The 12,516-nt window shown below is 34.1% G+C and overlaps 1 protein-coding gene across 5 annotated transcripts in view; it reads right to left on the bottom strand.

Annotated features, from left to right (window-relative positions):
• LOC143233586 (uncharacterized) overlaps positions 1–12,516 on the bottom strand; it is a 175,557-nt gene that overhangs the window by 101,145 nt on the left and 61,896 nt on the right. For all 5 annotated transcript variants that reach the window (XM_076469956.1, XM_076469952.1, XM_076469955.1 and 2 more), the window contains exon 2: positions 9,812–9,885. The gene's annotated coding sequence lies outside the window, so the exon portion shown is untranslated. The remainder of the gene's footprint in view (positions 1–9,811; positions 9,886–12,516) is intronic.

Genomic DNA, 12,516 nt, shown 5'->3' with positions numbered 1-12,516 from the left:
TTTATATAGATAAGTAGTTACATGGACATACAACAGACAGTCCTATTATATTTATATAGATAAGTAGTTACATGGACATACAACAGACAGTACTATTATATTTATATAGATAAGTAGTTACATGGACATACAACAGACAGTACTATTGTATTTATATAGATAAGTAGTTACATGGACATACAACAGACAGTCCTATTATATTTATATAGATAAGTAGTTACCTGGACATACAACAGACAGTACTATTGTATTTATATAGATAAGTAGTTACGTGGACATAAAATAGACAATAGTATTATATTTATATAGATAAGTAGTTACGTGGACATACAACAGACAGTACTATTATATTTATATAGATAAGTAGTTACGAGGACATACAACAGTCCTATTATATTTATATAGATAAGTAGTTACGTGAACATACAACAGACAGTACTATTGTATTTATATAGATAAGTAGTTACGTGGACATAAAATAGACAATAGTATTATATTTATATAGATAAGTAGTTACGTGGACATACAACAGACAGTACTATTATATTTATATAGATAAGTAGTTACGAGGACATACAACAGTCCTATTATATTTATATAGATAAGTAGTTACGTGGACATAAAATAGACAATAGTATTATATTTATATAGATAAGTAGTTACGTGAACATAGAACAGACAGCACTATTATATTTATATACATTAGATTTTAAAATAACAAATACTATTTTGGACCATCCTGTAGAACACATAATTACTTTAAAACGTAACTTAATTTCTCAGTATTAATAACATCATTCGTTATTACGTCACAAACATATTGCTCTGGCATGGTCATAGAGTTGTCAAAATAGATTAAAAATGACCAATTTTGTTATCAGAGGCTCGTTTACTCGGATGATCATTTTCTTGTTATAAAACTACACCACACGACCACTGTGTTAAGTTCATAAAAACTGATATACTTTTCAATCAGGTCTATGACCTGATTGATATTTCTTAAATTTCTACAGACTGTTACAAAAATAAAGATTATTTTTTCTTTACTTTTCTTTTCGTAGTCAACATAATTAGAAAAGAGCAAATTTATTCCATAGTAAAAACACGTTAAATTCAAAATAACTGAACACACACGTATATGTATGCATATAATTTGAAGAGACCAAAACTCGCGTTAAGAGAAGAGTCCAATTTTGAAAGGGCGCCAAAAAAACACCAGAATGGCATTTGAGCGATTGGGAGCGTTTAGAATAAAAAAGAAAATTATTTTCCTTAAAAAAATCGAAATTTTCTGTTTTTAGGTATGAAAATAAGATTCTTGTTTTTTTCGTTAATTGTATTTGCTGCTGGATAATATAATTTTGGGCAAGTGTAAATCCCAAGTAACCAAACGTTACACTAGTTTTTATTTTTTAAATATGAATTTTTGAAAAAAACAAACAAACTTGAGGCGAACGTTCAAGGGCTGAAGGAGTGGGCGTGTCAGAAATTAAATACCTTTCTCACTTTTTAGACGCCCTTTCAAAATGTAATCCTCTCCTAAGAAAACTAGTGGGCAGACCTTTAACTTACTAAGGTATTATGGACGTAATAAACTACTTCTCCTGTTAACACTACTATTCTGGGAATGTATAAGATCGTAACATCAGTTACAACTGTATTTTTAGTGTTTGAGTTCCTAAATGGTTTTAAATAAAGCTAATTTTTAAATTTCTGTGTCAGACTTAAAGTTTCAACATCTTGATCCATCTATTGACAAATGCCTAATACTTTTCAAACTACAAGAAGACGCTCCAGTGATAAATGATGATTAGAACACGCGAAAAAAAATAGAAAAAACGAACAAGTTCCTAGTTCGGTGAATCGAAACGAGTGATTCAAGTTTCTCTGTCGTCCTACCTGTTAATCTATACTTTGCAGTATCCGCCATTTTTAATAACAACCTTCTTACATAGTGCTGCAGGAATGCGTGCAAGACGCATAACAGAATTTATCCTTAGGACTCGTAGAAGACAGCTAAGCATCACGTACTGACGTCACTGCCGTTACCACAACAAAACAAGTTTTCATCCCAGATGGCGTGAGAGAGGCATGACTACTTAGTGCACAGTGGGGACGAATGAAATATTGAAGAGTGAATATCGTGGCGATGTTTTATGTTCCAATAACCGCCCTCTCTCTCTCTCTTGCTTACAAGTAAATTAAAAGCACGGAAATTTCCTTTAGTAAAAATTCAGTAGCTGGAATAAGTTTCGAGAAACGAGTGTGTACGTTTCTAGTACTTATACAAACTGAAGAGTACAAGAAAAACCGACTTACTGATTCCCAAGTCTGCGTAGATAATGCTTACCTCCGATATGAAACAGACAACCCCCTGTTGGGTTTGATCTCTCATTACCAGTTTTAGTGTTCGTTTCTACTTGCTGGTCGTCACTGCTTGATTGGTTCTCGTTACGCACAGTTCATCTGTGCTGTTCGTGATTCAAGCGCTGATAACAAGATGTTTGTCACGAAAGTGAAACATTTATTCACGTCATCAGTAATTTTCTTACATAGTTTCTCCTCCTGTGGTCGTTATAAAATATGGTAGTTCTTAAGAATTGTCTTGCATAGCTAGCAAACAGATATCCGCGCATATCTTTATATTTGAACTGATAGACCGGAAAGAAGAAAGCACGTTAAGAACACCTACCACAAACTTTTGTTGTTCTTGATGACGAGAAACCCACTCAAAATAAAAATGTATCTCAGAACGACTGGTATAGGTATTAACACTTTTACTGATAAGGAGAGAACAACGTTTCGACTTTCCTAGGTCATCTTTGTGTTCTAATAACCGCTCCCTCTCTCTCTCTTGCTTACAAGTAAATTAAAAGCAGGGAAACTTCCTTTAGTAAAAATTCAGGTTAAGCTGAAGATTACCTAGGAAGGTTGAAACGTTGTTCTCTCCTTATCAGTAAAAGTGTTAATACCTATACCAGTCGTTCTGAGATACAAACTTCTGTGGTACTTATGTCACTCTTATAAGGCACCCATGGTTCTAAAGAGCAAAACATGTTTCTGCGGCAACAGAATGCGAGATATGAACCTTCAGATTTAAGGTCCAGGAACTCTAACAAATGGGCCACGCCTGGTAGAGGTTGCTGTTATATACAAAAACTAAAATAAAAAGGGTCCTCTGTACTACCCCACATTTACAACACTGTGGTGTAACGACCAACAAAAACTCCTGTGTTTTCTTCTATGTGAACTACTACCCGACAGGTACCTTGAAACGTAGTATATATATATATAGTGTTCTTTTGGAACACTTATCTACGACACTCCTCTGTATATTGTTGCTTTGCCACCTGAGGGCGCTCATCGTTTTTACACGAAACGTTTCTTCAATTTTTTTCTCCGCCATTGTCCTTGGATTAGAGTTCCATTACCTCTTTACAAACAAAATGCGTAATTACTTGTACCATTACAATTTTCGAAACTGCTTATATTAACTATCTAACGGTTTGCGTGAAAATTGGAATGTTATGAACAGTGAAATTGAAAGAAGAGTGGCAAGAAGAGATTCACTTGGCTGATTGCTCTAGAACATGCTATGGGGCCAAAAAGTTAGAAAAATGGCTCAGACAGCGGGAACCATAGTCGTTAGCTCTCAGAACTAGAGAGGACACGTGGTTGATAGATGGGTAATAATAATATTTACCGTGTTTTTACCGCATCACTTCTGTACTCAAAGTGACAAACAGTGCTGTACGTAGAGTTTCAACAGTCCATAATAATTTTCTTTAGTTTCATGCATACATTGTTATTTTATTATTACTGAGCTACACACAAAGGGATATCTGCATTCGATTCACAGCTGGAGCCGAACCATTGATTTTTGTGTTTTAATTTATTAATTCTAAAATGTTATTAATAATTATATTACGTTTGTACGCTTATACATTCTGTTTCGTTTAGTATTAAAAACTGGTGAGTCTCTTATTGGTCCGCGCCCCTATTATTCCTCGACCACTGTCATATTGTTTACTACGTCAGTCACTCTACTCTCACAATCGCTGGACCTTCAGAATAATGTCACGCAATATACAGCAGTCCCTGGCTTTAGGCATTGTCTGCATGGCCTGACGTAGTTATGTTTTTTTACTTTTTTTTAGACATTATTATGGATTGCAGAGATGTTGACACAATGCACCTGCACTGAGCTAAGACTAATAGTTAATAGAAACCAGCTTCAAGTTAACGTGTACGTTATATCTTGCTTAACTGTAGGACTTTAAATTCATGTCTAAATATTACCATATTTTAGGAGTTTGTAGTAATGTATACAATATACAAGTATATAAAATTTGTAGCTTATTTGGGTAACTGAGAAAATAGTTTAAAGATTTCGATGCAAAATTGAGATATTTAACATGTAAAAATAGTAATGCAAAGTGATGTAAATGTAAAAGGCAATCCACGAGGAACAAAATCAGAGAAAACCCATGAAGGACACGTGATGCTTTTCTCTTGAATGTATTATTTCTGTGTTTTCACATGTGTTACTCTGATGCAAATACTTCATTATAGGCTCTACAAAAAAAAAAAAAAAAAGAAACCGAGCCAGTATAAAATACACATAAATCAGGTTGGTTGATAATGGTGAAATATGTGGAGACACCGAAACATCACCAGTTAACTAAAACTAAGTGAGAACAGACAATGGGCAGTCCTTGAAATAAAGATATTCCATGGACCTTGGCGAAAATTTTTGACCAACATGCTTGTTGTCACTGTGCACATATAAGTCATTTCTAATTTGAAAATAATCATTTCATAGTTTTGGAATAGTTTGCTGAGAGCCTAGGTATTTATTCCATAGATAGGAGTTTAATTCCATAGGCTAAGATGAAACATTCTAATTTTTATTAATTAACCAATTTTTAAAAAAATAATGGAAACAAATCACTCCATATACATGTAATAATATTACACTGAATGAGGTAAACTGTGGAATCATGTTACACTAAAAGATGGAAATTGAAACCATATTATATTAAAGTAGGTGAACTTTGAAACCATATTACACTAAGGGAATTAAACTTTGAAACTACGTTACACTAAAGTAGGTAAACTCTGAAACCATACTACACTAAAGGAAGCAACTCTGAAACCTTATTATACTAAAGGAAGTAAACTATGAAACTGTATTAATGAATATAATTATAAGTTCGCGTTAACAAAATATAAAATCCGGTGTATTTCAAATATCTTTTGCACCCAGCATGCCTCCACCTTAGGACTTCATCTACTATTATATTCAGAAACCAAGTCATTTTATATACAGGCCTGGAGTGTTACTGGTATATATTCTGATATAAGAAAATTTACATAAATACAGTCACAGTGAATAGAGGATGTGATCATAAAACAGCCGATAGAATCTTCTATAGAGTGAATGACAAACGTTCACAAGCGAGATACTCAAAATTAACTCTATTGAAATCATTTAAAAATTACTGGCCGCCGCTAGTAAAGCGGTAAGTCACGGATTTATAACGCTAAAATCAGGGGCTCGATTTCCCTCAGTGGGCTCAGCAGATAGCCCGATGTGGCGCTTTGCTATAAGAAAACACACACTCACACTCACACTCAAAATTACTCCATTAGAATACCATTTTTCTTGTCATTTTGGGAAAAAATAAAGAAGCTGAGAATTCGTTTCAATTAAAGGATTTAAAGTACGTTTCGTTCTCCAAAACAAAAATTGTGAATTAGTCAAAAATCCAAGAAAGATTGAAAATAGAGATACAACGCATAAAATTAAATGTAGTAGTGGGATAATGAACACAAGACAACAACAACAAAAAAAACCCACCAACAACAACACAATATTGAAAGAAAAATATTATGAAATAAAATATGGTAACATCTTCAGAAATGCACAAACAAACACCTCTGTGTGTGTAAGTAGAAACGATGGACAAACCAACGTGTCTTATTGGAAGAAAACTGTTTATCTCAGATATGTTTTAACCCTTGTTTTAAAACTAAAACCTCCTATCTAACGGTTAGAGTATAATATAGGTTAAGCTAACTCTATTTTACAACCACTGATGGTGGTAGCAACTGTGTTGCCGAAACTAGCCGGCCGGATCAACTAATATGAATAATTTATTTCGGTTGTGCCAGATACAAAACACCGTTTTTGTTTTGTACTTTAAAAATACAAAAACACACGTGCCTGAAAATGAATCCCGTTAAATATCTATCGAATTATTTTGGATTCTTTACTCATTACAATAAAGATACTTAAATATCTAGAAACATGTTTTTAATAATATCCTTCATTCAAAAATTAAATGAGCCAGTTTCTAGTTGTTTCTTAATTTGTTAATTTAGAGTACTGTGCAAAAGTGTTGGGACAAGAGAATATTGGCCAGGTGGTTAGGGCGCTCGACTCGTAATCTGAGGGGCGTGGGTTCGATTCCCCATCACACCAAACGTGCTCGCCCTTTGAGTCGTGGGGGCGTTATAATGTGATTGTCAATCCCACTATACGTTGGTAAAAGAGTAGCCGAAGAGTTGAGGATGGGTGGAATTGACTAGCTGCCTTCCCTCTAGTCTTACACTACTAACTGCTAAATTAGGGACGGTTAGCGCAGATAACCCTCATGTAGCTATGCACGAAATTAAAAAAAAAAAACAATAATATTTTGTCCTTCTTTACATTGTATGGGGCTAATTCTTCCATACCATTACAGAATGTAAATTTCAACTTTATGGTAATACTTCTTCCACACCATTACAGAATGTAAATTTCAACGTTATGGTAATACTTCTTCCACACCATTACAGAATGTAAATTTCAACATTATGGTAATACTTCTTCCATACCATTACAGAATGTAAATTTCAACATTATGGTAATACTTCTTCCATACCATTACAGAATGTAAATTTCAACATTATGGTAATACTTCTTCCACACCATTACAGAATGTAAATTTCAACATTATGGTAATACTTCTTCCATACCATTACAGAATGTAAATTTCAACATTATGGTAATACTTCTTCCATACCATTACAGAATGTAAATTTCAACATTATGGTAATACTTCTTCCATACCATTACAGAATGTAAATTTCAACATTATGGTAATACTTCTTCCATACCATTACAGAATGTAAATTTCAACATTATGGTAATACTTCTTCCACACCATTACAGAATGTAAATTTCAACATTATGGTAATACTTCTTCCACACCATTACAGAATGTAAATTTCAACGTTATGGTAATACTTCTTCCACACCATTACAGAATGTAAATTTCAACGTTATGGTAATACTTCTTCCACACCATTACAGAATGTAAATTTCAACATTATGGTAATACTTCTTCCATACCATTACAGAATGTAAATTTCAGCGTTATGGTAATACTTCTTCCACACCATTACAGAATGTAAATTTCAACGTTATGGTAATACTTCTTCCACACCATTACAGAATGTAAATTTCAACATTATGGTAATACTTCTTCCACACCATTACAGAATGTAAATTTCAACATTATGGTAATACTTCTTCCACACCATTACAGAATGTAAATTTCAACATTATGGTAATACTTCTTCCACACCATTACAGAATGTAAATTTCAACATTATGGTAATACTTCTTCCATACCATTACAGAATGTAAATTTCAACATTATGGTAATACTTCTTCCATACCATTACAGAATGTAAATTTCAACATTATGGTAATACTTCTTCCACACCATTACAGAATGTAAATTTCAACATTATGGTAATACTTCTTCCACACCATTACAGAATGTAAATTTCAACATTATGGTAATACTTCTTCCACACCATTACAGAATGTAAATTTCAACATTATGGTAATACTTCTTCCATACCATTACAGAATGTAAATTTCAACATTATGGTAATACTTCTTCCATACCATTACGGAATGTAAATTTCAACATTATGGTAATACTTCTTCCACACCATTACGGAATGTAAATTTCAACTTTATGGTAATACTTCTTCCACACCATTACAGAATGTAAATTTCAGCATTATGGTAATACTTCTTCCATACCATTACAAAATGTAAATTTCAACATTATGGTAATACTTCTTCCACACCATTACAGAATGTAAATTTCAACATTATGGTAATACTTCACTAATCCCTTTTGATGAGCCAGTGTGACAATCTTATCTTTTTTCTTTTTTTTTAGAATTCCCATATATTTATACCAATGGCATATCACGTGGGTTTTGCTTGAATGAATGTACTGATCAAATATAAGGTCAGATATAACTGTCATGGTACTCCATATAAAAGGAAGCTAGCAAGGAGCTAGCATATCATACTGGTAAATGCTAGAAGAAATCATTTCAGTAGTATCCCATAAATAAACCTTGGTAAAAACAGTATTTAACACTATATATTAAGTTTTCTTGTCATGTCACTTCCCAAAAGGCAATGAGAATTGTTAGCAGAGTAGATAATTTACATACAAGCTTTACGTGATGCTGGCTGGACTCTGATGCTACAGACTTGACATGCTCCCCAGACACTGTCAAGTATATCATAGATCGTGAGACCGAGGCAAGTAGATTTGAAAATAGGAAAAGAAGTAGCAGAACACCTAAACTCAATGATACTGATGTCAAGTATCTATATTCAGGCAGCCTGCAGAACAGAAAGAAGACTGCCACTCAAACATGAGATAAACCACCATGTACCAAATGACAGAAAAGTGTCCAGATCTACAGTATCAGGAAGACTCAACAAGAATGGAATATTTAGTCATGCAGCAGTTAAAAAAAAACCTTTACTTCGGTCTCCATATATGCTGAAAAGACTGAAATTTGCTAAAACTTATTAAAAAAACTAGACTGTTGATGATTGGAAGAGGATGTTATGCTATTAATTTGAAATATTTAGCCCAAAGCATAGATTATACATCCACCCGATGAAAGTTGAAAAATAGTTACCTCAGTGTATAGCATCTACCTTGAAGCATGGGGAAGGAAATGTGATGGTTTCAGGGTGTGCGTGTTTTTTTTCTGAAGTGACAGCAGTTATTTGCGAGATGGATGGAATAATGGGCCAATGCAAGTACCATTAGATACTGATCCGTGATGGTATAACCAGTGGTTTTACTACCAAGAAGACAATGACCCAAAACACACATTCAACCTACACAGAAATACCTAGTTAAGAAAGAAGTTGCTGGAGTCATTGAAATGATACAATGGCCCCCATAGAGCCCTGACTTCAACCCAGTTGAGCAGATTTGGAGTTGGATAGCCCCAAAATACAACAAATCAAAAGTTGCTTCTAAAGACATTTTATGGGAATGTATTAGAGTCATTTGGAGTAAAATTACAAAGGTTTGTTTAGAATTAAATACAAAACTACACAATGGGCTATTTGTGATGTGCCCACCACAGATATCAAAATCTGGTTTCTAACAGTGTGAGTTCGCAGACATACCACTGTGCCACTGGAGGGCAAATCCTTAAGGACACTTTAATAAGATATGCTGCAACAATGCCTGAAAGACTGTCTCTAGTTATTAAAGCAAAAGGGAAACACACAAAACATTGACTGTTTACTGAACTCAGGCACTTCCACTGAGTTTCTGTCGTACCAAATATGAAAATTAATAACATTTTAATGTTTCACCTGTGATTTACCTTCAGGTTTTGACTGTGCCCTAACAGGTTTTTTTTTCACATTACAGTGACTTATGTTACCTGTATAGTTACCATGTTTATTAATGAAAAATTGACTTACCTTTCTCGAAGATAGCGGTGATTAGGCAGCAAACACATTTTCCCAGGAAACTTCCTTCACCGATGCTATCGAGGCTAGAAGTATTTAAAACTATTAAATATGAAGTCACATTGACATCTTATATATGAGCGTACATTAATAAGTTGTATTATTGCTAGTAAGATTTGTTCATTAATTAACAAAAACTTTGTGTGTGTGTGTGTGTGTGTATACACAAAAGCTTTTTGCTAACTTGTATGGCATTGTATATTGTACAATACATTTGTAACGTAAAAGTAACTTTGTTTGTAATTAATCACAGAATTGTACAATTGGCTATCTGTGCACTGCCCACCACTAGTATCGAATCTCGGTTGCAAGCGCACGTACTGCTGTACCGCTGGGGTGTAAATGTAACTCGTGTTGGGAGAATATTTGAATAATTAAATGTATTTTAACCTGTGCGATTTTTCTCGATGGATTCACCAAATAGCCCGATGGGGTTTTGCTATAAGAAAACACACACATATATTTATCCCCCCAGTGGCACAGCAGTAATTCTGTGGACTTACATCGCTTGAAAACGGGTTTTTATACCCGTGGAAGGCAGAACACAGATAACCCATTGTGTAGCTTTGTGCTTAATTCAAAACAAATAACATCAAATCATATGGTTTAAATATGATTAACAAATGATCGGTTATTAAATTATAGGAAATATGAAGCTCAGTTCTGGTTTAAAAAAAGAAGTAGAAACATAAGTACATTCTAAATAAGGAAATTACAGGACATTTTGAGTTATTAACTTTGTTTTCCCCCCCGGATGGTCAGCGACAAGTTTACCAACGCTAAATTCCATGATTTGTTTCCCGCGGCGAACAGAATATAGATTACACATCATGTAGCTTTGTACTAAGAAAACAGACACTGGACTTCTTTTGTCCGCCATTTTTACCCAAGTAAGAATTGCACTTGTAGCTATTTAAAAGTACAAAATATGGTTTTGTAAATAAGATAATATTAATTATTATTATTCTGTTGAATTTTCCACCGATAATAGCAACACGTTTACGGACACTATTTGGCTGTAAGATATATTAACTAATTTTTCTTATTATTGAGCGCTGCATGGCCAGGTGGTTAAGGCGCTCGACTTGTAATCTGAAGGTCGCGGGTTCGAATCCCCGTAACACCAAACATGCTCGTTCGTTCAGACGTGAGGGCGTTATAATGTGACGGTCAATCCCACTATTCGTTGGTAAAAGAATGGCCCAAGAGTTGGCGGTGGGTAGTGGTGAGTAGCTGCCTTCTCTCTAGTCTTGCACTGCTAAATTAGGGACGGCTAGCCCATATAGCCTTCGTGTAACTTTGCGCGAAATTCAAACTAAAGTTATTATTGTGCTATCAGATGTTACTCCCAATAACTATAACATAAACAACGAAAGTAGGATTCTGTGACCTATAAATAGTTAATATGAAAATCGTTAGCGACAACTCTGTTACTTTATTTAGATTTTTGTAAGCATTAGTTACTTTTAAGTCCACCAGTCGATAAACTTCGTTTAGTTATGCTTACTTTCTTCAACTGATTACTTTAACTAAGTTTAGTTTTAACTGTAACGGCCTCTCTCAAACTGCGAACCCCGGAAGGCTTCCAATCGATGATATAGAACATTAATAATTTTCGATTCCCTCCCTACCCCGACACACAAATAGAAACCAACACAAGTATTGAAAGAAACAACAGCGACACCTTGACGGTTGGTCAATCAATGGTAGCTATTAAAGACCGATATCAGAGTTTTTAAATATGTCGGCTATTAAGGACCAATATCAGAGTTTTTAAATATGTCGGCTATTAAAGACCGATATCGGAGTTTTCAAATATAGCAGCTATTAAAAACCGATATCTGAATTTTCAAATATGGCGGCTAATAAACAGAGATTTCAAAGTTTTCATATATGGCAGTTATATTCTTCTTTGTTGGTATTTGGGCATAAAGACCCAAGAGGGTCAAGTTCTTTTGACCTCTTCATCCCTTCTTTGCCTTGATAAACAGATGAGGTAAATGCATCTATAAATACTACATGAGGGCCACAGTAAACCATACTTGCTCCAGTCCCTCTCACGGCAATGTCCATGTATTATCTACACTACATTTGTGTGAAGGTACTACTTCCATTAACAGTTCCATAACCCTTTACCCTTTCATTAGTTATAAACTTAAATTAAGAACATTTACATAAATACCTTACAATGTTTTTTAATTAAGTCTAAAAACTAATGTGGGCATTAGTCTAGTAATTTGGTGGCTTGTTTTTATTTATTATATATACATATATATATGCACTGGAGAAAGGTGTTTAGGGCTATCTTTATCGTGTATGCAGTATCTGTTTAGTTTACATAATAAATAATTTTCTCTCCAATTTTTATTGAAATAATTTAGTGTTAGTTATGTAGGAGTCCGTCTTACTGTTTCTGTGTGTGAATATTTGTGTACAAAATCAGAGGAGGTAGTTTTAGGGACTTTATATGATGTTGTAAGTAAAGTGTTTTGTAGTTTGGTTTGTACTAGTTTTGGTGTTATGTTTATCCATGCTGGGGCTGTATATTCCATAAACATGTCGGATGTATGTTTTGTAAATTTTTAATATTTTGTCGGCTGTTGCTCCACTGTTTTTCCCAGTTAGACTCCTTGCATAGTTTGTTCTTCGCCATATTT

This window comes from Tachypleus tridentatus, chromosome 12 (genome assembly GCF_004210375.1).
Source record: "Tachypleus tridentatus isolate NWPU-2018 chromosome 12, ASM421037v1, whole genome shotgun sequence".
Lineage (NCBI taxonomy): Eukaryota > Metazoa > Arthropoda > Merostomata > Xiphosura > Limulidae > Tachypleus > Tachypleus tridentatus.
Note: the sequence above shows the minus strand (reverse complement) of the source record. Positions and strands in the feature narration are given on the sequence as shown.